Source organism: Ahaetulla prasina, chromosome 1, assembly GCF_028640845.1.
Source record: "Ahaetulla prasina isolate Xishuangbanna chromosome 1, ASM2864084v1, whole genome shotgun sequence".
In the NCBI taxonomy this organism is placed as follows: Eukaryota; Metazoa; Chordata; class Lepidosauria; order Squamata; family Colubridae; genus Ahaetulla; species Ahaetulla prasina.
In genome coordinates, this window is record NC_080539.1 from 319,053,460 (window position 1) to 319,079,127 (window position 25,668).

The following is a 25,668-nucleotide window of genomic DNA, read 5'->3' on the forward strand; positions in this document are numbered from 1 at the left end:
CATATATGTACAGGTTCCGTTCGCAGATATGTGCTAGTTGTTCCTGACTCCAGGGGGTGGTACTCATCTCAAAGCTGAAGAGCCAGCGCTGTCTGAAGACGTCTTCGTGGTCATGTGGCCAGCATGAATAAACATCAAAGGCACACAGAACGCTGTTATTTTCCAGGTAACAGGCAGTAGGTCAGAACAAACATATATTAACTTGTATTTTAAAACAACAAAGGTACCTGAGAGTGAGGGCACTTGTACTTTGGCACCACCAACTCCATCACAGCAGAGGGTTCATGCGTCTGCTTGCTTCAGACGTCTAGCGCTCCCTCCTGCTAGCCAGCGCTAGGAACGAAGACAATTGGCACCTTGCCCCCATCTCTCCCGGCTCATCATTTGCTGCACAAGTTTCCTGAAATAACGGAGGAAAAGGAGAGAGTAAGGAGTAAAGCCCATCCTCTGAGTTGGTGGAAAGAGAGAGGGAAAATGGCACCGTGGTTGTTAGACAGAAAGGGAATCCCCAGAGAGAGAAATGTGGGACTAGGTAGGAATTCCCCTCAATGGAAAGCTACCGGTTTTTCAGTTCTGGAGGAAACGTTGCAAAATTATGGTCAAAGGATTTCCACTGGGCTGAAAGACAAGACAACTTTCATTCAGCTAAGCCATTGGCATGGCTCTTGCAGGTTAAAAGGCTTTAAATCTCACAAATTCAATGAAATTTAATTCTGAGTAAAATGCCTAAGGATTCTTCTAAAAGGCTGGAATTTATAATGTAAACCTTAATGATCTGGGCCTCCATTCAGCAGATTTTATCAGACTGTTTTAGAAAAAAAAATTCCAAACAATCTAAGAGAAAGAAAAAAAGGGGAAAATATCTATCTTGTATATTATAGTTTCTTTCATACTGACACATGCTACAGCATTCTTCGATAAATGGAAAGTATTGGCTTTTCCAAATAGGTAGCTCACACATTCCCAAAAACCATTCCTTATCATCTGAAATAATATCCCTTTTCCAATTTTCCAATATGACTGTTTTTAGCCTTCCCTGCTCAATACAACATAATTCCTGATAAAGACAGATTTCAAGCATCACTTCAACATCTTTATCATTTAAATCCCATAAATCCTATTACATACTTGGATACACAAGCCCCAAAAGACATCAGATGACCCCATAATTACATCATATGGGTCAATGAACCATTTACTCCTTTAGCATAGAAAATCTGATGTCCATCCTTACAAATACATTATTTGGGGAATCTAGTACACCCTAAATACATTTTAATAAATTAACTTCAATGTCAGTTCTGTAGAAACCAATTTAACATCTGGAGGCTGATTATCAGATTTCTAACTGCATTATGTGCCATTGTTGTCTCCAGTGAAAGCCACTTAAAGTTCATTCATTGCTGTTCTTCTCCAGTAATTCACAAAGATCAGTGACATCAATTTTCTCTTGGGCATATTCCAGCATATGCCATATGTAATCATTATTTGGCACTCACTCTGAGTGTTTAGCTTTGTTCTATGACATTTCCACTCAATAATGTGGATATGCAAATCCCAACATACAAACATACCCATCACACCCTTCCTTTTTGGAATAAGCAGCATTACATATGCAGAAGTCTAGTAAGAAATAATAAACCACGGAAAGTAAGGCATGAGATACAGTTGGGGTTAGCTGATCCCAAATATTCTCAGGTCATCTTAAATATCATAATACTAAAATGCACCCGTAAGCCAACCAACAACCACTCAAGCCCTTGTTTGGCCACATATGATGAAACAAGATGCATTTATAGCTACTCAAGCTGCTACATCAAGATTACCTATTGCTTTAAGGACAGGCCCTTCGTGCAGAACATTGAAATAGTCTAAGCAAAAGGGGTGTGAGGAGACCCTCTGCTCCAAGAGGGCAGCAATTTTTTTGTTGTTAGTTATGAAGTCATGTCCAGCCTATCGCAATCCCATGGACAATGTTCCTCCAGGCCTTCCTGTCCTCTACCATTCTCTGGAGTTCATTTAAGCTCACAGCGACTGCTTCAGTGACTCCAACCAGCCATCTCATCCTCTGTTGACCTCTTCTTCTTTTGCCCTCAATCTTTCCCAGCTTTAAGCTCTTCTCCAGTGAGTCCTTCCTTCGCATTAGGTGGCCAAAGTATTTGAGTTCCATCTTCAGGATCTGGCCTTCTAAAGAACAGATAGGGTTGGTCTCCTCTAGGATTGACTGGTTTGATCATTTTGCAGTCCAAGGGACTCGCAGGAGTCTTCTTCAGCACCATAGTTCAAAGGCCTCAATTCTTTGGCGCTCAGCCTTCCTTATGGTCCAACTTTCACAGCCATACATTGCAACTGGGAAAACCATAGCCTTGACTTTACACACTTTTGTTGGCAAGGTGATGTCTCTGCTTTTCAGTATGCTGTCTAGATTTGTCATAGCTTTCCTCCCCAGGAGCCAGTGTCTTTTAATTTCTTGGCTGCAGTCCCCATCTGAGTCTCTCTGAAAGATCACTCACTTTTGTAATCAAACCGTATGATTTCAGTATTCATTCATTCTTGATCCTCTGCCTTTTTCTTTGACCACACATCCTTCTTATGTATCTCATTCTCACTGCAATTAGCTTAGTTATATGTTGTCTTCATATACAGCACTGTCACATTTTTTAAAAAATGGGTCAAAGCAGGATCTTATGCAAGCCGTTTTCATTGCTTTTACCATATTTTCATTGCTTTTGACAGACCATATATTACTTATCTGTCTACCAACATTTGAGATCTTAAAAAGATTTCCATCCATTTCTCATTTCTAATAAGTATTCTATCCATGTACATAAATTCATCTACTTCCTCTTGTTTTTCCCCATTTATGTATAACTTGCAATAGTTCATTCTATTTTTCCTGTCAAGCACCAGTACTTTGGTTTCGATGCATTAATTTTCAAATCCCCAAGGTTTCAGCCAAAAACATGACATCATCTGAATACAAGCCTGCATGTATTTGAACATTGCCAAGCAGTCCCCCTTTAACACTTGTAAACAAGTTACACAGCTGCTTCCTCGGCAAATGGCATCCATATTTTAAAGTTTCTTCAATTATACCATCTACACCTGCAGGCTTACCATTTTTCAATATTTTTGTATTATTTATGACTCCCTTTTCATCAATAAAGATGGGATCAGAATGAGACTGACTTAGTTACTGTGCCCCATAGCATCCCTCATTTGATACAACAGTCAAGAGAATTACCCTTTTCTCATCATGAGAAAATAAAAATGTTTTCCATACATGCCCAAATAAGAACACTTTGGATCCAAGCTTTTGACTCATTTAGATGGGATTGCCAGATGTTTAAAGTCACTGCTTCCTTTGTTAAGACTTAGATTATATCCTGTCTTTCCTCCAAGAGCTCTAGACTTTAGTAATAGACTCTGAAGTTCACTTCCACAACTAAACCTTAAGAAAATCCAAATCCAATTAAACTCACCTCTAACTCTTTTGAGATCAGTGTAAATGAAGATATTTAAGTACCTGAATGGATCATAACCTAAGTAAATTGCTATTTTCTCCATAAATGGAATTTCTCTTAGATAAGAACAAAGGAACATACTGAATTTCAGTTACAAGATGATCAGACTGGCAGGGGAAAATTAATGTCAGCTGTAATGGTAGTTGTGGTCCACCTTCTGTCATTCATCTATTTGTGCTGGACAAGATAAAGGCTAAGTAATTCCTCTTTCATTCACACTCATGTAACCTTTATTGACTTCTGTAAAGTTCATTGGCATTTCTGTAGTTCTGGAAAAATACTAAGAAGTGTGGCTGTGGTCAAACTTGGGCACGGTTAGTATCAGTGTCTACATCTCTTATAGATTTCTGGCAACTGTATTACATTTTTCCTGCAATTTTGAGACAGTATGCCTAGCTTTGTTTTCTATAAAAATTTGAGCTGAACTCAAAATCTATATGAATAAAACGTCCCAGTGGCTGTTTCTCCTACAGAAAAGGTACTGCAGGAAAATAACCCAAAATTAATATTTAAGAAATCTCATGCCACTTCCAAATTTCGTAAGTCAGTGTACATGAATAAATTTTCAAAAGATCATGAGATTTGGTGGTGTGAAAATTGGAGCATTTTAAAAGAAAAGTCATTGGCACAAGGGCTCCCATCCCATGAAAAATATATTAGCCTCTTTTTGGCTTGTATCTCAACTGATATTTATGTCCACACTAGAGAATCTATAGTAGCTCATTACCCATGCTAAATTATGCAAATTTATTAACTTCTTCTGATCTCAAACATCTCAGTGGAAGTTTTTCTCTGGTTCTACACACTTTATGGGAATAATATAAGGTGGCGATGTCTTAACTCTTCTGTAAAGTCTTCTGAAAACATATAAGACCAATATCACTATCATTCTGATTCTAGGATAAAGCTTATTCTCTCAGATATCTTAACATTTTAAAGTTGATTCATGCTTTTCTGCAGGATTTTTTCCCTCTTCTGATTATTTTTCTTTATGATGCTACAGTTATATCTAGTTTCTTATATGCCACCCTGTTACATCTAAAGATGAATAATGGAACAATGTTAATAATGATGATAATTTGCAATTGCAAATTTGGCAATTTGCATACCGAGCAAATAGATCAACAGATGATGCTGTTAATATGGCTCTGCACTACATCCTACAACATCTTGAGTCTCCAAAGACCTATGCAAGGGTCCTTTTTGTAGACTTTAGTTCAGCATCCAATACCATCATTCCAGACATTCTTCTAACTAAGCTAAACCAGCTACAGGTACCAGAACAGACTTGTAAGTAGATCACAAGCTTCCTAACAAACAGGAAGCAGCAGGTGAAGCTAAGCAAGATCACATCAAATACCTGTACAATTAGCACAGGGGCCCCCCAAGGCTGTGTGCTCTCCCCACTTCTCTTCTCTCTGTATACCAATGACTGCATCTCCAATGATCCATCTGTTAAGCTACTGAAGTTCGCAGATGACACAACAGTGATTGGTCTCATTCGAGACAATGACGAATCCGCATATAGACAAGAGGTCGACCGACTAGCCTTGTGGTGCAACCAAAACAATCTGGAACTGAACACACTCAAAACCGTAGAAATGGTGGTAGACTTTAGGAGAAACCCTTCCATACTTCCACCTCTCACAATACTTGACAACACAGTATCAGCAGTAGAAACCTTCAAATTTCTAGGTTCTATCATATCGCAAGATCTCAAATGGACAGCTAATATCAAAAACATCATTAAAAAAGGACAACAAAGAATGTTCTTTCTGCGCCAACTCAGTAAGCTCAAACTGCCCAAGGAGCTGCTGATCCAATTCTACAGAGGAATTATTGAGTCTGTCATTTGCACCTCTATAACTGTCTGGTTCGGTTCTGCAACCCAACAAGAAAAACACAGACTTCAGAGGATAATTAGAACTGCAGAAAAAACAATTGCTACCAACCTGCCTTCCATTGAGGACCTGTATACTGCACAAATCAAGAAGAGGGCCGTGAAAATATTTACAGATCCCTCACATCCTGGACATAAACTGTTTCAACCCCTACCCTCAAAACGACGCTATAGAGCACTGCACACCAGAACAACTAGACACAAGAACAGTTTTTTCCCGAAGGCCATCACTCTGCTAAACAAATAATTCCATCAACGCTGTCAGACTATTTACTGAATCTGCACTACTATTAATCGTTTCATAGTTCCCATCACCAATCTCTTTCCACTTATGACTGTATGACTATAACTTGTTGCTGGCAATATTGATACATTGACCATCAATTGTGTTGTAAATGTTGTACCTTGATGAAAGTATCTTTTCTTTTATGTACACTGAGAGCATATGAACCAAGACAAATTCCTTGTGTGTCCAATCACACTTGGCCAATAAAAATTCTATAAAAATATAAATAAAATTCTATTCTATTCTATAAATAATAAAACAGTCAAAAGAAATGTAAATTGTTTCCACCCATTTATTAGATAATTTCTGCTTTTCTCTTGGAGCCCAAAGTCCACAATATGAATGGGTAATGGCATAAACTTCAGTATGTGAAGGTATCCAAAATACTGCACTCCTTCTCCTGAAATCTGACTGCAGCTTTAATTAAAAATAATATATAATATACATATTGAATTAAGTCCTGGCAGATGCTAAACCTCTGTGTTCTTATTCTCATTATTTACTGAACGTTTTTCATGTCTCAGAACATAGTGACCTCATCCTCAATCTTGTTTCATGTAGTCTCTTAATATCTTTAATCATCAATTTGCATATTTTCTTGTTCACAAGGGAATACATTTCCTTACTATTTTGTTTCTATTATAGATGTCACCATAATTAAATAAAGGATATGCAGCGTGCTTTGACAGTGACATGAATCAGTTTTCTATTCATATGAGTAAATATATATCTTTAACTACTGTAGTTATATGCACTGAATGATGTGACATTTAAAATTGAGAATTAATCAAGCCTATTAAAAACAGAGGTTTTGGATCTTGGAAATGCTAAAAATATGTAGCTCCCTGCAGCACACTTAAGGCTGCTAAGTAGAAAAGTCTCTCTTTTGGCCGAGGATGTTTATTTCAACCCTATCAGGAAGGATAAACACGGATTGAGATTTTATTAGAATAGCTTCCCTATAATTGGCCCATATCCAGTTTAATAATTAGTAGCTTTTTTATACTTCTCAGAGATGTGATCTGCTCTTAGAGTTTGTTACAGAATATTACTAATCAGCATCTACGTACAGCTAAACCACTATATAATTCCTTGATCCTATAAAAATTGCATGGGCAAAATGTCAAGATTATCACCTCTGATTCTTGTAAACAATAACTCTTCTGTGTAGTGATATAAATCTATAGAAGAGACAGGTAATAAAGATCTTATTGGAGGGAGACAACTACTATTTGAAAATTATTGATTTTGAAACAGGATCATATCACCTAAAGGAAGGAGATCAGTTCTGAGAAAATATGGAGTCCCCGAAGCACTGATGAGAATTATAGCAAATAGTTACAAAAAAGTTGAGTCCTACCCACAAAGATACAGTTGTTTCAGATGAAAACTGAAGTGAGAAAATTTCTATTCCACACTATGTAATTTACTATGTAATTTACATAGTGTATGATAGAACTATTTACTAAATCTGCACTACTATTAATCTTCTCATCGTTCCCATCACCCATCTCCTTCCATTTATGACTGTAACTTTGTTGCTTATATCCTTACGATTTATATTGATATTGTTTCTTGATTGCTTATTTGTAACCTATGACTATCATTAAGTGTTGTAAGTGTTGTATCTTGATGAAGGCATCTTTTCTTTTATGTACACTGAGAGCATATGCACCAAGACAAATTTCTTGTGCGTCCAATCACACTTGGCCAATAAAAATTCTATTCTATTCTATTCTATTCTATTCTGTTCTGTTCTGTTTTATTCTATTCTATTGTATGATATTGATAGAGAGACAAAAAAGGTTGATACTAGTACAGATTAAATAATAATAATAATAATAATAATAATAATAATAATAATAATAATAATAATAATAATAATAATAATATCAGAGTTGGAAGGGACCTTGGAGATCTTCTAGTCCAACCCCCTGCCCAGGCAGGAAACCCTACACCATTTCAGACAAATGGCTATCCAACATTTTCTTAAAAATTTCCAGTGTTGGAGCATTCACAACTTCTGCGGGCAAGTTGTTCCACTGATTAATTGTTCTGTCAGGAAATTTCTCCTTAGTTCTAGGTTGCTTCTCTCCTTGATTAGTTTCCACCCATTGCTTCTTGTTCTACCCTCAGGTGCATTGAGAACCTCTACTTGATATTCAGTATTGAATATTGATATTCAATATTCAGGGCCGTGGTGGCTCAGGCTGTAAGATAGCCTGTTATTAAAACACAGCTGCCTGCAATTACTGCAGGCTCAAATCCCACCAGGTCCAAGGTTGACTCAGCCTTCCATCCTTTATAAGGTAGGTAAAATGAGGACCCAGATTGTTGGGTGGGCAATAAGTTGACTTTGTAAATATACAAATAGAATGAGACTATTGCCTTACACACTGTAAGCCACCCTGAGTCTTCGGAGAAGGGTGGGATATAAATGTAAAAAAAAAAAAAAAGTAAGCCCTATATTCCCCAGGGAAGTTAAACCCTAATTAAAAAGATACAGAAGAAGTCTTATGTTCTCCTTTAAGGAATTTTCACACTTAATTTTTCCTTCTTTCTCTGGGTTTTAGAAATTAATATACATGTGTCCTGCAGAAACCTACATTCTGGGATTCTGTTTCAAGTTCTCCCACCCTTTCAGAAATCTGAGTGAAATTTATGATGAGACACAATTGTGCCTTTATGAGGTTGGATTATCAAAAGTGTGGCCAAGGAAGGAGTTGAGTATTCAAATAGCTGTGTGAACATGTATACAAGCATTGGCAAGTGAGGATTTGCATGGGATGAGCAACAAGTAAGTTGGAAATAGAATACATGAGTGAGGGGGAGAGAAGCAAAATGAGGGAATAGACTGGGCAGAAGAACAGACAGAAGTAGAGCTGGCAGACAGAATATACTGGTTTCATATCACTTTTAATGTTAATCCATGAATTGGTCATCTGACCCCAAAAATGAATGCAATTACAACCACTGCACCTTGTTGTGTTTTTTTTAATGTACCCAACTATCAGCAGGATTCCCCTTTAACTCCCCTTTAAATGCAAATCTTTTGCTTTGAGCTATTTTTTATTGCTTCTCCTTGTCTCTAATTGTAGGAAAAGCAACATCAATTCATTTTTAAAGCCATAAGTTATAATAAGGAGGAAACTGACATACAGTGTAACAAGTCAATAAAATCTTAAAATACAAAATATCAATTAGAAAGCCAATTATTGACAAGTTGTCATAGTTCCAGGGTTCTTAAAAAGCAAACTACTCACAGCTTCGCAATGTGTTCACTCATTTTTTGCCTGTTTATATATAATATACATGCTCTGATTCTTTAATAAAAATTCTCTTTTTGTTGTTCTTTGTGTTATTGCCACTATATTTCAGGATCCGCAGTTTAGCATCTCGCCCACCACTTAGTACAGTGGTCACCAACTGGTAGTCCATGAGAAAATTTTGGTGCTCCGCAGAAAAATTATTTGTATTTTTTATATTGCACTAAATCAGGGGTCCTCTGCAATGAATGTGCAATGAACATTTGTGTTGCTGCAGAGAGTCTCCCCCTTCGGGGTCCTTTGGTGCGGGTCAGAGGGGGGCAGAAATTCTGACTTGGGATGGGGCTTTGGGTGAAGGCTGGAGGGAAGCAGCGCTGGTGGCAAAGAGCCAGAGGACCTTGTTCCAGTGGGGCTGCAACATGGCCTGGAACTGGCTGACCATCTCAGCCCGCTGAGCCTCCAGGCACCAGTACCTGGCCTTGCACTCCCGCAGGTCTCCCCTCTGCTTGGAAAGCCTATGCTCCTAGTCCTCAGTGAGGTGCTTCTGCTGAGCCTCCTTCTCAGTCAGATCCAATTTGAACTGAGCTGCTTTGCTAACTCTTTCTCATGGTGACTGCTTACCTCCAACAACTGTTTCCTGTTGGGGCCCTTATTTATTTATTTTTATTTATTTATTAAATTTTTATACCGCCCTTCTCCAAAGGACTCAGGGCGGTGTACAGCCAGAATAAAAACAAAGATATATACAATTTAAAACAACATTTAAAAAGAGCAAATTTTAAAGGCTGATTATTAAAATTTAAGTTAAAAAGTTAAAAATATTAAAACCCAATTAAAATACATCACTAATTATGCCAGTCCCGCTTTAATGAATAAATATGTTTTGAGCTCACGATGGAAGGTCTGAAGATCAGGCACTTGACGCAGGCCGGGGGGAAGTTCGTTCCAGAGCGTCACTGCCCCCACAGAGAAGGCCCTACTCCTGGGGGCCGCCAGCCAACACTGTTTGGCGGACGGCATCCTGAGGAGACCCTCTCTGTGCGAGCGTACGGGTCGATGGGAGGCAAAGGGTAACAGCAGGCGGTCTCGTAAGTACCCGGGTCCTAAGCCATGGAGCGCTTTAAAGATAGTTACCAAAATCTTGAAGTGCACCCGAAAGACCACAGGAAGCCAGTGCAAGCTACGGAGCAGCGATGTCACGTGGGAGCCTCGAGCGGCTCCTGTTACTACTCGCGCAGCCGCATTCTGAACTAACTGCAGCCTCCGGGTGCACCTCAAGGGCAGCCCCATGTAGAGAGCATTGCAATAATCCAGCCTAGACGTAACCAGAGCGTGAGTGACCGTGCATAAGGCATCCCGGTCAAGGAAGGGACACAACTGGCGAACCAGGCGAACCTGGTAAAAGGCCCTCCTGGCGACGGCCGCCAGGTGTTCATCAAAAGACAGCCGTCCATCCAGGAGGACGCCCAAGTTGCGAACCACCTCCTTTGGGGCCACTAACTCGCCCCCAACAGTCAGCTGCGGATGCAGCTGACTGTACCAGGATGCCGGCATCCACAGCCACTCCGTCTTGGAGGGATTGAGCTTGAGTCTGTTTCTCCCCATCCAGACCCGTACAGCTTCCAGGCACCGGGACAGCACTTCGACCGCTTCGTTGGGGTGGTCCGGGGTGGAGAAGTACAGCTGAGTATCATCAGCGTACAGATGATAACTCACCCCGAAACCACTGATGACCTCACCCAGCGGCTTCATATAGATGTTGAACAGGGTAGGCGAGAGAATCGACCCCTGAGGCACCCCACAAGTGAGGCGCCTCGAGGACGACCTCTGCCCCCCTGTCAACACCGTCTGCGACCGGTCAGAGAGATAGGAGGAGAACCACCGATAAACGGTGCCCCCCACTCCCAATCCCTCCAACCGGCGCAGCAGGATACCATGGTCGATGGTATCGAAAGCCGCTGAGAGATCTAATAGGACCAAGGCAGAGGAGCAACCCCTGTCCCTGGCCCTCCAGAGGTCATCCACCAACGCGACCAAAGCCGTCTCCGTGCTATAACCGGGTCGGAAGCCGGACTGGAACGGGTCTAGATAGACAGTTTCCTCCAGGTGCCGGGGGAGCTGCCATGCAACCATTTCTACAACCTTCGCCACAAAGCGAAGGTTGGAGACTGGACGATAATTACCCAAAATAGCTGGGTCCAGGGAAGGCTTCTTGAGGAGAGGTCTCACCACCGCCTCCTTCAAGGCGGCGGGGAAAACCCCTTCCATCAAAGAAGCATTTATAATCCCCTGGAGCCAGCCTCGTGTCACTTCCTGAGCAGCCAGCACTAACCAGGAAGGGCACGGGTCCAGTAAACATGTAGTTGCATGTAACCTCCCCAGCAACCTGTCCATGTCCTCGGGAGCCACAGAATCGAACTCATCCCAAATAACCTCAACAAGACGTGTCTCTGTCATCTCAGCTGGATCCTCGCAATCTTGGTCCAAACTATCCCGAAGTTGAACGATTTTATCGTATAGATAACCGTTAAACTCCTCAGCTCGTCCCTGTAAGGGGTCATCCCGTCCCTCTTGATGGAGGAGGGAACGGGTCACCCAAAAATGGGCGGCCGGGCGGTTATCTGCCGATGCAATGAGGGTGGAAACGTAGGAACGCTTCGCCTCCTTCATTGCCACTAGGTAGGTCCTAGTAAAGGACCTCACTAGTGTCCGATCAGCCTCGGAACGGCTAGACCTCCAAATACTCTCTAGGCGTCTTCTCCGGCGTTTCATCTCTCTCAGCTCCTCGGAAAACCAGGGAGCCAATTGAGATCTACGCCGGGTCAGAGGCCGCAAAGGCGCGACACGGTCCAAAGCCCCAGCCGCGGCCCGTTCCCAGGCCGCAACCAGTTCTTCAGTCGTGCCGTGGGTAAGATCCTCAGGAAGCGGCCCAAGCTCCGTCAGGAACCTCTCCGGGTCCATCAGGCACCTGGGACAGAACCAACGCATTGGCTCCGTCTACCTGCGGTGGTGAGCGGCGGTCTGAAAGTCTCGGCGAAGAAGAAAATGATCTGACCATGACACCGGTTCTTTCACTAAATCTCCTAAATCCAGATCATTTACCCACTGACCAGAGATAAAAATCAAGTCTAGCGCGCCTCCCCCAATGTGTGTAGGGCCATCAGTTACTTGAATCAGGTCCAAGGCCGTCATGGAGGCCTGGAACTCCTGAACCACCGTCGACAACAAGCCGGCAGATGGCAGGTTGAAATCCCCCAAGACCAGTAGTCTGGGGATCTCAACCGCCATGCCAGCAAGCACCTCTAGCAGTTCAGGTAGGGCTGTAGTCACGCAGCAAGGAGCCAGGTACGTGATCAACAGCCCCATCTGATTCCTAAGGAGCCCGGGCGGGCCGACAAGGAAGGGCTGGGAGGGGAAGGGCGAATAGAGGCCAGTGAGGTGCCCCTTGATGTGAGTGACATCGAGTTGGCCATGCCCATCCAGTCACATGACCATCTAGCCACGCCCACCCAGTCAGTCATTAGTCAGATCATATTAGTGGTCCACGGGATTTAAAATTATGAATTTAGTGGTCCCTGAGGTCCAAAAGGTTGGGGACCCCTGACTTAGTACGTATGAGGTGTCTGGTCTGCAGCATCTCATATGTCTGCATCTCAAACATTGTGTTGGGTTTGATGCATAAGGATGCAATGTTGACATCTCGGCTGATTTGTCACAGAATCTGGCAGCTACCTTCCTCCTTTCTCATTCGGGCTTCTGACCAGCAATGATGGAGCTTTTAATAAAAATTCTGTCTGGCCTATTTTTTCCCCTTGGCCATTTGCTCCCACCCTGTACTACAAGTTTCTCCTTGCTCACTGCATAAATAAAATTTCACTAGTTTCAGCCCTTCTAACTGCATTTAAACCTTTTTAAAAACATATATTTCCAAAAAACTAATAGCTTTCCTTGCATTAGGAACTTCTAATGTAAGGAAAGGTTATTTTGGAAAGCAATACAAGTAGAGTACCAAGTAAAAATTGTACCCACTTCATCATACCATCAACACTACCCACCCACCCCCAAGATACATTGATTCAAAGGAGATGGATCCAACTTGAAATTTTTGAAGTTTTCCAGGTTCCTCATTTTATAATGAGAAGTGGCATTTTCTTGTTAAGCTATTTTAAGGTCTACATAACATTTTTCATATATCTCCCACCCAAAAAATGGCAGAAATTTGATGCTATACATATTATGTCACAGACATGTGAGACTGTGTACAGAAGCAGCTCTAGGCCTTAAAAAAATGAGGTGAAGATCATGGGTTTCTAGAGTAAAGAGCGAAAAGTAGCAAGAACCACTTCAAGTAGCAAATGGAGAAACAAAGAAAATATTTGCCATGGAGTAAAAGCAAGGGTTTGCAGATTGAAGAATAAGAAAGTAAATGAAGGACCAGAAGGTAAAGTTAGGTTCTGAAGAATGATTCAAAGTAAGAAGAGAAACGGAATCAGAGAGTCCATTGGATGTCTTGATGGCAATACAGGAGACTGGATAAAGTCATTTAAAAGAGAAAATCTTTAGTTGTCTGTAGATAGTGCAAAGGACAGAATATGATCCCATTTTCCATTCATTGGGCCAATCAATGTAATGTTTTACCACCTAATGTGTTGCCATCCCTATTATGATACAGAGTTCAGGTTTTTTTTGAAAGGGGCAGAGGTGGGTTTCAGCAGTTTCTGACCAGTTCTGGAGAACCAGTAGTGGAAATTTTGAGTAGTTCGGAGAACCGGTAGTAAAAATTCTGACTGGCCCTGCCCCCATCTATTCTCTGCCTTCCGAGTCCCAGCTGATTGGGAGGAAATGAGGATTTTGTAGTAACCTTCCCCTGCCATGCCCACCAAGCCATACCCACCAAGCCATGCCATGCCACGCCCACCAAGCCACACCCACAGAACCAGTATAAAAAAAATTGAAACCCACCACTGGAAAGTGGGTAGAAAACTTGTTGAGTACCTAGCATTTCCCATGGCAATAAGAAACCAGTAGTAACAAAAACAAATTAACTTTTAAAATGTTGCATACTTTTTGTCACTTGGCAATTGCCTCTTTAAAGCAGTGCCTCTTTTTATTTATTTATTTATTTATTAAATTTATATGACTGTTCATTTTGAGTTCATGTCTCTGGAAAGATAAATATAAACAGAATAAAATAATAAACAAAAAATTGCCTGATCGTATGGCCCTAGCTTTTTAATATTAAAATTTCCTTCTGCAAACATAGCTGGCCTCAAATATTCCATATTCCTGCATAACCAAAATTTATGGTGATCAGAAATTTTAAAAAAGGGAATAAAATGGGACTAAAAAAGAAACATTAGTTCTATAATACCTTTTTGCAGTGGAGGAACCAAGATAATCTATTTTTTGCATAGTGCAATTATGTCATTTTCATGCATTAATTTTTTTATGTCACCATCTTGATCCTTGTAAATTAATTAATGAAAAGAAGGACTAGGGGAGACATAACAGCAGTGTTCCAATATCTCTGGGGCTGCCATAAAGAAGAGGAAGTTAATCTATTCTCCAAAGCACCTGAGGGTAGAACAAGAAGCAATGGATGGAAACTAATCAAGGACAGAAGCAACCTAGAACTAAGGAGAAATTTCCTGACAGATCAACCAACCAGTGGAACAACTTGCTTCCAGAAGTTGTGAATTCTCCAACACTGGAAGTTTTTAAGAAGACATTGGACAACCATTTGTCTGAAATGGTATAGGGCTTCCTGCCTGAGCAGGGAGTTAGATCAAGGTCCCTTCCAACACTGATATTCTGTTATTCTGGTGTGTGAAAATGCCATAATCAGAATATCTATTAAGGTGAGTAAATATTAATTTTCCATTAACCACTCATCTTGTTATTTTAGTTTTCAACCAATTGATAAATGATCTATGACTTTGCAAATTCCATAGAGGTCTCTAAAATCAAAGAAGTGGTTGCAGAAATCTCCTCTCCCTCCATCCCCAGACGTTCACAGATAGAAATGGAAAAACTCAAACATAGTATGATTTTGCATATCAGGTTCAATGGGAACAAGTTTATTTTCTGTAACACTGTTACTATATCAGAGGTGGCACCTCAAAGCAATTGGAAAAACAACAAAAATGTAAAAACATTTATTATCACCATCAAATTTACTGCCAGACACAACATAAAAGTCACAGGCATTTCCCCAACCTGCTGCTTATCAGATATGCTGGGATCACATCTGCCAAAATCCCCCAAAATCATCCCAAGATCATAGTGGCTGAGCAATTTTTGATTTTGCAGTACAGCACCTCTGGAGGCCTACCTGTACAGCAGAACCACAATCACAGCATGGTGCACCTGTTGTTACTTGCCACAGCCCTACTACCCCCTTACAGTCACTCGTGTATGGGGAGTGCTGGGAAAGATTATTTCAGAGAATATGTCACAACATTGATATTTAGTGTTAGTTAGTATGAAAATTAAGGTAGGTAAAATGAGGACCCAGATTATTGGGGGCAATAAGTTGACTTTGTATATAAATATACAAATAGGATGAAGACTATTGCTAACGTAGTGTAAGCCACCCTGAGTCTTCGGAGAAGGGCGGGATATAAATGCAAAAAAAAAATATGTATTGAACTACATTTTTCAATAATATTATGGTTAGAGATCATTGTTTTTATTATAAAAACATATTTTGATATGCAGGTTCATAGCATCCCAGATATTACACTGAACTATTATTCCAAATTTGGAACATGGCAGATTTAATTAAAAAAATTAGTCTGGAAATTCAGTATATCCGAGCTAGCCAAAAACTCAGGGTGTACTTATTTTCTCTGCAGGTAACTCTCCTTTTATATTTTAATCACAAGGGAGGAGGGAAGCCATTCAAAATAGTATTAAAATTATTTGTGATTGCAAATTGTTGGGGATTTTATCAGTTTAAATCGATTGATAGTTTATAGTTAATTATGTAACAATAATAGCAGCTACTTACAGTTAACTTGTGACCGTCATAATAAAAATACATTCAATTATGAAATAATCGAACTACTGCAAATCACATTTGTGCATGGTTACTGATGCTATTAGCATTGTCACACTACAGTTATGCTTCTCAGAAATCCTGTGTCTTGGATTGGTAATATTAAAATTGTCTCTGGATAATTGGAGGAAAGGGGCTTTACATTTCACCTTTAAATACTTTACTACATTTTGTGTGCAAATATTTTCCCCTGCTTGATTTTTTTGCAATTAACTTACTTGTTAATACTTTTGATCAGGCAGTGGAGTAGTGAATTTGCAGACAGGAGCTAATCGATTCTTGCTCGGCCACAACTTTTAAAAATAAATCAAACACTTCTGTTTATTCTAGTATTGTCATTATAAACTTATCAAGCTGCTTTGATCAAGCAAACATTATGTCAGTTATACTATATGAGAGTCTTTTAAACAGCAGTTGTTTAAAGACAATGCAAATTGTCTTTATAGTAAATTTGACCATCCCTTTACGTATATGTTGGGTTGATTTTATTTCCTCAATTTTGAGTCAAAAGGAATTTTTAACATAATGGGCTTAATAGGGAAAAAAAACCCAGAAAGATCTGTCGCTCTGAGTGTCTTGGACCAAGCCCTTGCATTTTTTAGAGGATCAAAACCCCAGAAAGATCTGTCGCTCTGAGTGTCTTGGACCAAGCCCTTGCATTTTTTAGAGGATCAACCGCAGGGCAAATCCCAGGACTGGTGAAGAGGATGATTTAGGATTGCAGCAAAATTTCGCCAGGTTTGCCTGATCCCCCTTTGCTCTAGTCCAAGGGTCTGAAACCTTGGCTCTTTTAAGACTTGTGAACTTCAACTCCCAGAGCTTTCCTGGCTGAGGAACTCTAGGAGTTGAAGTCCACAAGTCTTAAAAGAGCCAAGGTTGCAGACCCCTGCTCTAGTCCATCTAATGGATGTCTTTGTAAAGGGCTAGAAAAGATTTCAATAGACTGTTTTTGCAGAATTGTTTCCAGTGAAAAAGATATAAAATTGCAATTCTGTCTGTGAAGTGGATTGATTTCCCCCCCAGCTCTGTAGCATTCTTCTTCTATTCATTCAGCTCTAATTTTAACTGCTTACATTCAAGATTTTCAGATTATGCTAACGAGATCTATTGAGAATTGGAGCAGACCAAATTCTCTAGCGTTATTACTAGTCTCACATTATAATGCTATTTCCTGCTTCGAAAAATGGAAAGAAGCCGAGGAACCTCAGCAGCCCAGAGGAACTGAAGGAACCTAAGAACTGCCCAAAATCTCTCCAGCTATACGAGTATCTTTATAAAAGTTTCAGGAATGAAGGAGTTGAAGTAGGTGTGAATAACTGACGACCCCCACCCTGTCAAAGATCTTGGAGTTCTCATATCAAATGACCTTAATGCCAAAGCCCACTGCAACTACATAGCAAAAAAGGCCCTAAGAGTTGTAAACCTAATTTTACGCAGCTTCTTTTCAAAAAACTCTACACTACTAACTAGAGCATACAAAACATTTGCCAGACCTATTCTTGAATACAGCTCATCCGTCTGGAACCCATACCACATCTCTGACATAAACACAATAGAACGAGTCAAGAAATATTTTACTAGAAGAGTTCTTCACTCCTCCGAAAACAACGAAATACCTTATACCGACAGACTTGAAATCCTGGGATTAGAAAACTTACAACTCCGTCGACTTTGACATGACCTGTGTTTAACACACAAAATCATCTATTGCAATATCCTTCCTACTTCAGCTTCAATCGCAATATTACAAGAGCAAAAAATAGATTCAAACTAAATGTCAACCGCTTCAAACTTGATTGCAGAAAATATGACTTCTGTAACAGAGTTGTTAATGCTTGGAACTCATTACCTGACTCCATAGTCTCTACTCAAAATCCCAAAATCTTCAACCAAAAGCTGTCTACTATTGACCTCACCCCATTCCTGAGACGACTATAAGGGACGTGCATAAGAGCACAAATGTGCCTACCGTTCCTGTCCTATTGTTCCCTTCATTATATCCAATTAATATAGTTGATGCATAATTTTAATTATATGTATATATATATTCTTCAAGATATGCTGTTTTATCTATGACATTTGTTTGTGTATACTGTTGTGACAAAAAAAAATATGATGCAAGTAGAGGCAAGCAGTAAATTTATATAGGGCCCATCAAGATTTGCAAAGTAGATGCCTACCCCTACACATGCCAGTTCCTCCAACTGCACAGTTATGCATTCTTTACCTGAGGACAGCCAAACCTCTATTCAGCCTCTGTCCAGAAATAGGCTAAGGAAACCACAGACATCTCTAAGGAAATGTTCAGAGTGATTCCTTCACAAACAATCTCAGGCCTCCCACTGAATAACCCCTATATGATAGGTGACACTTTCTGGGTAGGGCAGTTGGACATTGGACTTTGGTCATGACCTGTTCTCATCTTCTTCCTCTCAACTCAAGGTAAAGTCAGGTTTGACTTAGGGAAGACCGCTGCTCATATCTGTGAGAGGCCATCATGCAAAACATCTCTCCAGATAAAAGTTGCTAGCATTTCCAAGCAAGGTAGAAATTGTTTCCTATTTGAAATCCATGAGTTATACCACCAAGCTGGAAATGCTGAACTAATTGGGCTAAGGATCTGACTTAAGTATAACTCATAAAATAATCTGCTACAATGTCCTTCCTGTCGAAGACTACTTCAGCTTCAATCGCAACAATACACGAGCACACAATAGATTTAAACTTAATGTGAACCGCTCCAATCTTGATTGCAGAAAATATGACTTCAGTAACAGAGTTGTTAATGCCTGGAATGCACTATCTGACTCTGTGGTCTCTTCCCAAAATCCCCAAAGCTTTAACCAAAGACTATCTACTATTGACCTCACCCTATTCCTAAGAGGTCTGTAAGGGGTGTGCATAAGAGCACCAGCATGCCTACCGTTCCTGTCCTAATGTTCCCTTTGACTGTATCCAATTCGTATGGTTATTTCATGCTTATACTTATATATACAGTTGTGTTTGACAAATAAATAAATAAATAAAAATTAATTAATTAATATCAGATAGCTTCCTATGTTCTATTTTCATACTTGTATAAAAGAAGTTGATGCATGCAAAGCTATTCCTCTGTATCTAACAGCTTTTATAGTTCGAAGCTTTATTGCTGAATTTTATTTTTTGCTTTGCATCTTTTAGAAAAAGCAGATTCTGTGTTAGAAGAACTATGGTGTGTGAGCTTCTTAGCATGGGGATCAGTGGTGGGTTGCCCCCGGTTCGGATCGGTTCTTGCAAACCAGTAGTAAAACCAGGGGAAGGCTCTGTCCCCCCACACGGATGTCGTCATAGATGATCTGCGCATGCGTAGAAGATTGGCATGCGTGCGAGCAAAACAAGCATGTGCGTGCGATCCTGTTGCGAACTGATAGTAAAAGTAAGTAGAACTCACCCCTGATGGGGATTGTTGATGGTAGAAAGGACATTGAGCTTCATGACCTTGCAGTTCTCTGCTTCTATAGTTCTAAATGCATCCAAGCATGACAACCTTTCCTCTGTGCTGTGCTTGGGACATTGACATTTGAAAACCTCAGCCAGAAAGAAGCGTTAATTCATAATTAGAAGCCGGAAGAGCTAAAGCAATGAAATCAGTTTAGGAGGATGCTGTGCATTTTAACAGGATTCATTAAATGAGTTTATCATCTTTAGAAACTGGAAAGATATGTTTAGATGTAATCTTATTATGGTGCTTTTTCTCATCACGATTTCTGAAAAAGCAGTCACAGTAAAGCTTATTTTTTTCTGCCATTGCTTTATTATTACTATAATTACCCTCATAATTACCACTATTATTCTTACTTTAAAAACAGATTCAAGACAGGAAAGACACATTATGTTCACTCACTTTGGGATAACTTTTATCAAATAGAGACAAAAATATAAGCAAAGGGTTTTTTTAATGAAATGGAAATAATGCTAAGTGCTATTTCCCTGGGGAGCCATATTTTCTGTCATGGCTATAAAATCATCCAGATCTGGATTTCAAGTAACATAGGGTACTCATATAGCACTTGTCAGCAACTTCAAAAAGCACACAATCCTGGAAAAAATGCTTTTGATTTAAGGAAGAGCCAGTACATATAATATGTTCATCCATCTACACGCTCCAAATTACTTTTTTTCTTTTTGAATCCAAATCATTTGAATCTAGATCATTGGTAAGATGATTATCTCCTTACCATCACTCCTCTATTTTCTGACCAAATACATTAACATGAGAATGGTGGATGTTGAAGAACCAACGTAATTCTCAATATTGGCTCTTCTGTTCTTCTCTATAAAACCAAGATTTTTACAGGTCTCCATCTTACCACTTTCTAGAATATTTTTGAAGAACCTTTCCTATTTAGCCCATAATGATTATGTTGGTCCACAGGTTCCCTTTCTTTGGATTGGTTCTCCCTCTCGTCCACCAACTAGCAACATCCTATTCTTGATTCTAGAAATCAGCCCAGTTCAGGAAATCATTACATGCCCAGGAACTCAATCAGTGGTGAAATGTAAAATTTGTTTGCTACCGGTTCTGTGGCCATGGCTTGGGTATGTCCAACTTTTTTTTTTTACTTTTTTAAAACATTTTTTTATTACTGGTTCGAGGAAATAGCCAGTAAAAAAAATACTTTAAAAAAGTAAAAAAGAGAGGTTCTGATAATCACAGCTGTGCCACATGATCATCGGAACCTTTTTAAAAACTTTTTTAAAGCATTTTTACTACCTATTCGCTGGAACCGGTAGTAAAAAAGTGCTTTAAAAAGTAAAAAAAAAGGTTCCAATGATCACGTGACACTGCTGTGATTGTCAAACCTTTTTAAAAGCATTTTTTACTACCTATTCGCCAGAACTAGTAGTAAAAAAAATGTTGTTTTTTTTTAAATAAAAGGTTTTGAGGATTGCGCGGCACAGCTATTTGACAATGTGCTGTGCCGCGCAATTCTCAGAACCTTTTTTTTCCTTTTTGAAAGCATTTTTTAACTACCAGTATCAGTGAATAGGTAGTAAAAAATGAGAGGAGGAACCGGAAGCATCACAATGATATGTCAAGGTTCCAGAAAAACCACTTCTGCGTAAAAAAAACTCAGAAGCCATTGTCTTTCAGAGTTCTTTACTAGCATAAGGAAACTGGCACATGATGAGTGAAATTCCAAAACTGGACTTCCGGATTCTTTTCCCAGTTATACAAACCCCAAGAGTCCCACCCCCCTAACCCCTGTGCTGGTCACATGGTCCCACGTTCTCCCAGTTCATTCGAATATCTTCACGCCACTCCTCCTGCCGAAGTGAACACCATCCGACCTTGACCACTTGAAGAATGTTACCATACCCCTCAACCCCCCTTCTTCCCCTCAGGGGAAAAATGTGGCAGCGTCTGGAACCCTAAGGCCTAGTATGGGTTCCAGGCCTGACATGATACTGGCTGGGAAATAGAGAAGCTCTGATGAGCCTTGTGAAAATCCAGCCAGACAAACTGCTGTCGGGGGGTCTTTGGACCAGAACGGTCTTGGAGGGATGGTGAAGAAAGAGAAGCAGCTCAGAAGACCAAGAGGAACAAGCAAGTTCCTCAAAGGGTCAGAGGTAGCTCTCTGATCCAGCGTCAGGGGTGGCAGCCATTAAAATGGCTGCTCTAAGTTGGGGCAAACGGACTAAGATTTGTGCAGGAGCAATGTTTGAATAGAGCATTGTTACCAGAGGAGTGATTTGGCCAATTTAAAGGTAAAAAGAAATTCTTTGGAAAAAGCTTGAAAGAGGTCCCAGCATGAAATGAGCAGCTAATAGGCACTTTGAAATGTTAATTGGAAGGAAAAGAACGAAGAGGAAGTTAAAAGACTAAAGTCCAGAAAAGAAAACTTTCTACCTGAATTGAATTTGGAGAAATTAGAAATAATACAAGAAAAAGAAAACTGAGAGAAAGCATTTTTTAACAATAAAAGGAAAACAAATTGAAATGAAAGTATTGGATTTAAAAGTGATATTGTGTTGCCTGGAGATTTGTGAACTGGAGAGAGAACACAACGAACACTTTAAACATGGAAGGAGTACTTGTTTAAACAGCTGGATCCCAACCTTGAAAGAGAAAAAGAACAAAGTTTTAAACTGGAATGGTTTTGATAAATATTTGAATTGGATACTATTTGGAAATTTAAAAAAAAGAGAGACACTATATGGACTTGAATTTTAACTACATATAAATTAAAATAAAAATGTCTTTGAATTGACAATATGGAACGATGGGGATATGAGGAGTTAATGGAAATGTGTAACAAGGTGCGTGAAGCACCTTAACGGTAATAAAGAAGCAAAAATCTGGTTAGAATATAAAAAAAAGGAAAAAGAGAATATAAATGTAAAGCAAGAACATAAGGTTGAAAGAAAAATAATTGAAGATTACACTGGGATTGACAGTGAAAAACAAAATATGGATAGGGGAGAATATCACCCAAAAAAGAAAGGAAGAGAAGAAAATGGGAAAAGACTGAGGGGGAGAATTAAAAGGGTAACAATTTTAAAAATGAGAGAAAGGATTCAGAGGAAAAGATACAATAAATATAAAAAGAAAAAGAAAAAGAAGAAAATAAAGAGAATGGGAGAAAGGAAGCAAAATATTAAGAAGAGGGATTTTGGAGAGACCAAAAGAAAATGGGTAAAAGGGGAAGAAAAAGGAGAGAAGGAAGGGAGATAAAGCATTTATTAGTCCTGTTGTTCCCTTTTATCATATCAAAATAACATTCAAACCTAATATGGGCAATCTTGATTATGATTATGAGATATATTAATAGTAGAAATTGTATGTAAAAAGTAAACAAGAAGAAGTATATTGCTTATTATAAAATGGATCAGCAGGTGTAATATGAAATGTAGATTGTTTTAAATATGAAAATAATGGAAATCAAGATAAAAAATTGAAATGCTAGTAAATGATGTATGTAAGAAGTAAAAAGAAGAAATATATTGTTTATGATAAAATGGATTAGCAGATGTAATATAAAATGTAGATTGGTTTAAATGTGAAAATAATTGAAATTAAGATATAAAATTGAAAGGCTAGTAAATGAGGAAAATAACTAATAAATGTTGGAATAAGGAATTAGGAAATGAGGAAAATAAGAGGTAGAAGGTTACTTAAGTTAAAAGGTTTCAATGTAAAAATGGAATGAGTTGAAATACATTGTTAATAATTAAAAATGTGATGGGGACTTTGAAAAATACAGTTAATAAGTGGGGAGGGGAAATCGGGGTTGCCCTGATACCATTGTGGAAAATATTGAATTGAAAATGAATACAACAATGGAAAGAAAATGGAAGGAGGAGTAGAGGGAAGAAGGAGAAGAGAGGAAGGAGAGAGAGGAAAGGAGGGGAAAGGAGAGGAAGAAAGGGAGGAGAAATAAGAGTAGGAGAGAAAGTTAGAAAGGGAGGAAGGAATGGAGGAGGAGGAGAAAGGAAGGGGAAGTAGAGAAGGAGTAGTAGAGGAGGAGAGAGGAAAGAAGAAAAGTATTGAGAAAGGGAGGGAAGAGAAAGAGAGGAGAAGAGAAAAAGAATTGTTGTAAAACAAGGGAGATGATGGTAGAAAGGCAACCCCAAGAATGTGCAAATTTATTAGGCTGAAGAATGAATTAATATGAAAGTTAAAAGGGAATATATATGATTAACAATGGATAAGATAAGATAACTAATTGAAATGTTCAGAAACTAGGATCTGAGGGAGGATGATGATGCTGTTTATATAAGTATAGAAGTATTAAGATAAGATAAAAATTGAAATGCTAGTAAATGATGTATGTAAGAAGCAAACAAGAAGAAATATATTGTTTATTATAAATTCGATCATCAGATGTAATATGACATGTAGATTGGTTTAAATACAAAAATAATTGAAATTAAGATATAAAATTGAAATGCTACTAAATGTTGGAATAAGAAATTAGGAACTAAGGAAAATAAGAGGTGGAAAGTTAATTAAGTTAAAAGGTTTTAATGTAAAACTGGAATAAGCTGAAATACATTGTTAATAATTTAAAAATGTGATGGGGACTTTGAAAAATATAGTTAATAAATTGAGAAAAAAATCGGGGTTCCCCAGATAGCATTGTGGAAAATATTGAATTGAAAATAAATACAGCAATGGAAAGAGAATGGAAGGAGGAGAAGAGGGAAGGAGAAGAGAGGGTGGAGAGATAGAAGAAAGGGAAAAGGAGAGGAAGAAAGGGAGGGGAAATAAGAGAAGGAGAGAAGGATAGAAAGGGAGGAAGGAATGGAGGAGGAGGAGAAAGGAAGGGAAGTAGAGAAGGAGTAGTAGAGGAGGAGAGAGGAAGAAAGGGAGGAGAAATAAGAGTAGGAGAGAAGGTTAGAAAGGAGGGAAGAGAAAGAGAGGAGAAGAGAAAAAGAATTGTTGTAAAACAAGGGAGATGATGGTAGAAAGGCAACCCCAAGAATGTGCAAATTTATTAGGCTGAAGAATGAATTAATATGAAAGTTAAAAGGGAATATATATGATTAACAATGGATAAGATAAGATAACTAATTGAAATGTTCAGAAACTAGGATCTGAGGGAGGATGATGATGCTGTTTATATAAGTATAGAAGTATTAAGATAAGATAAAAAAGTATGGAAAAAGAATATTTTGGCAAAAATGGTAACTATGTAAAATGAAATTGGATATGATAAGTTGTATAAAACAGTGGTTCTCAATCTTTATAGTGCTGCGACCCATTTAATACAATTCCCCACGATGTGGCGACCCCTTTAATACAATTCCCTATGATGTGGCGACCCCAACCATAAAATTATTTTCGTTTTGAATTTATTGCACCTGAAGCCATATTGGCTAGCGATCTGAACGGCTTGCGATTGCCTTGAGGAGGCATTAAAGCAGAGACTCCTCCCCTATTAAGTTTATCGTGCCTCAAGGCAGATTAGGCTAGCGATTGGGAATGATTACAGCTGGTTTGAGAGGGAGACATCAGAGCAAAGATTTCTCTCTTTTTTAATTCATCGCGCCTGAAGCCGAATTCGGCTAGTGATTTGAAAAGCCTGCAGCTGGCTTGTGGAGTCAACCATTGGAGCGCGATTCTTCGACTCGCAAGTATACTTCCCATATTTCCGATGGTCTTAGGCGACCCCTGGCAAATCGTCATTCGACCCCCAACGGGGTCCCGACCCACAGGTTGAGAACCGCTGGTATAAGATGATATGGTCAATACTCTGTTCGTAAAATATGTGTGTGTGTGTGAAAGAAAAAATCAATAAAACTTGATTTTAAAAAAAGGTACTAAAAATGCTTTAAAAGTTAAAAAAAAGGTTCCTATGATCGTCGGAATCTTTTTTTTATCTTTTAAAAGTATTTTTTACTACCAGCTCGCCTGAACCAGAGCGAACTGTTAGCATTTCACCCCTGAACCCCGGGTTCCTTCAACACATATTGTAGCCAGAGTACTGTATTTCAATTGTTTTAGTTCTTGTGTCCTGAACCTCCTCCCTGTTCCTTATCACCATCTTTCTAAATATATGTAGCTTATTTTTTAAATGACTATAGCTATCCTCTTGACTTTCCCTCCACCCTCTCCTCATTTTAATAAAAGCAGCTGCTTCTAGAGGAAGGAT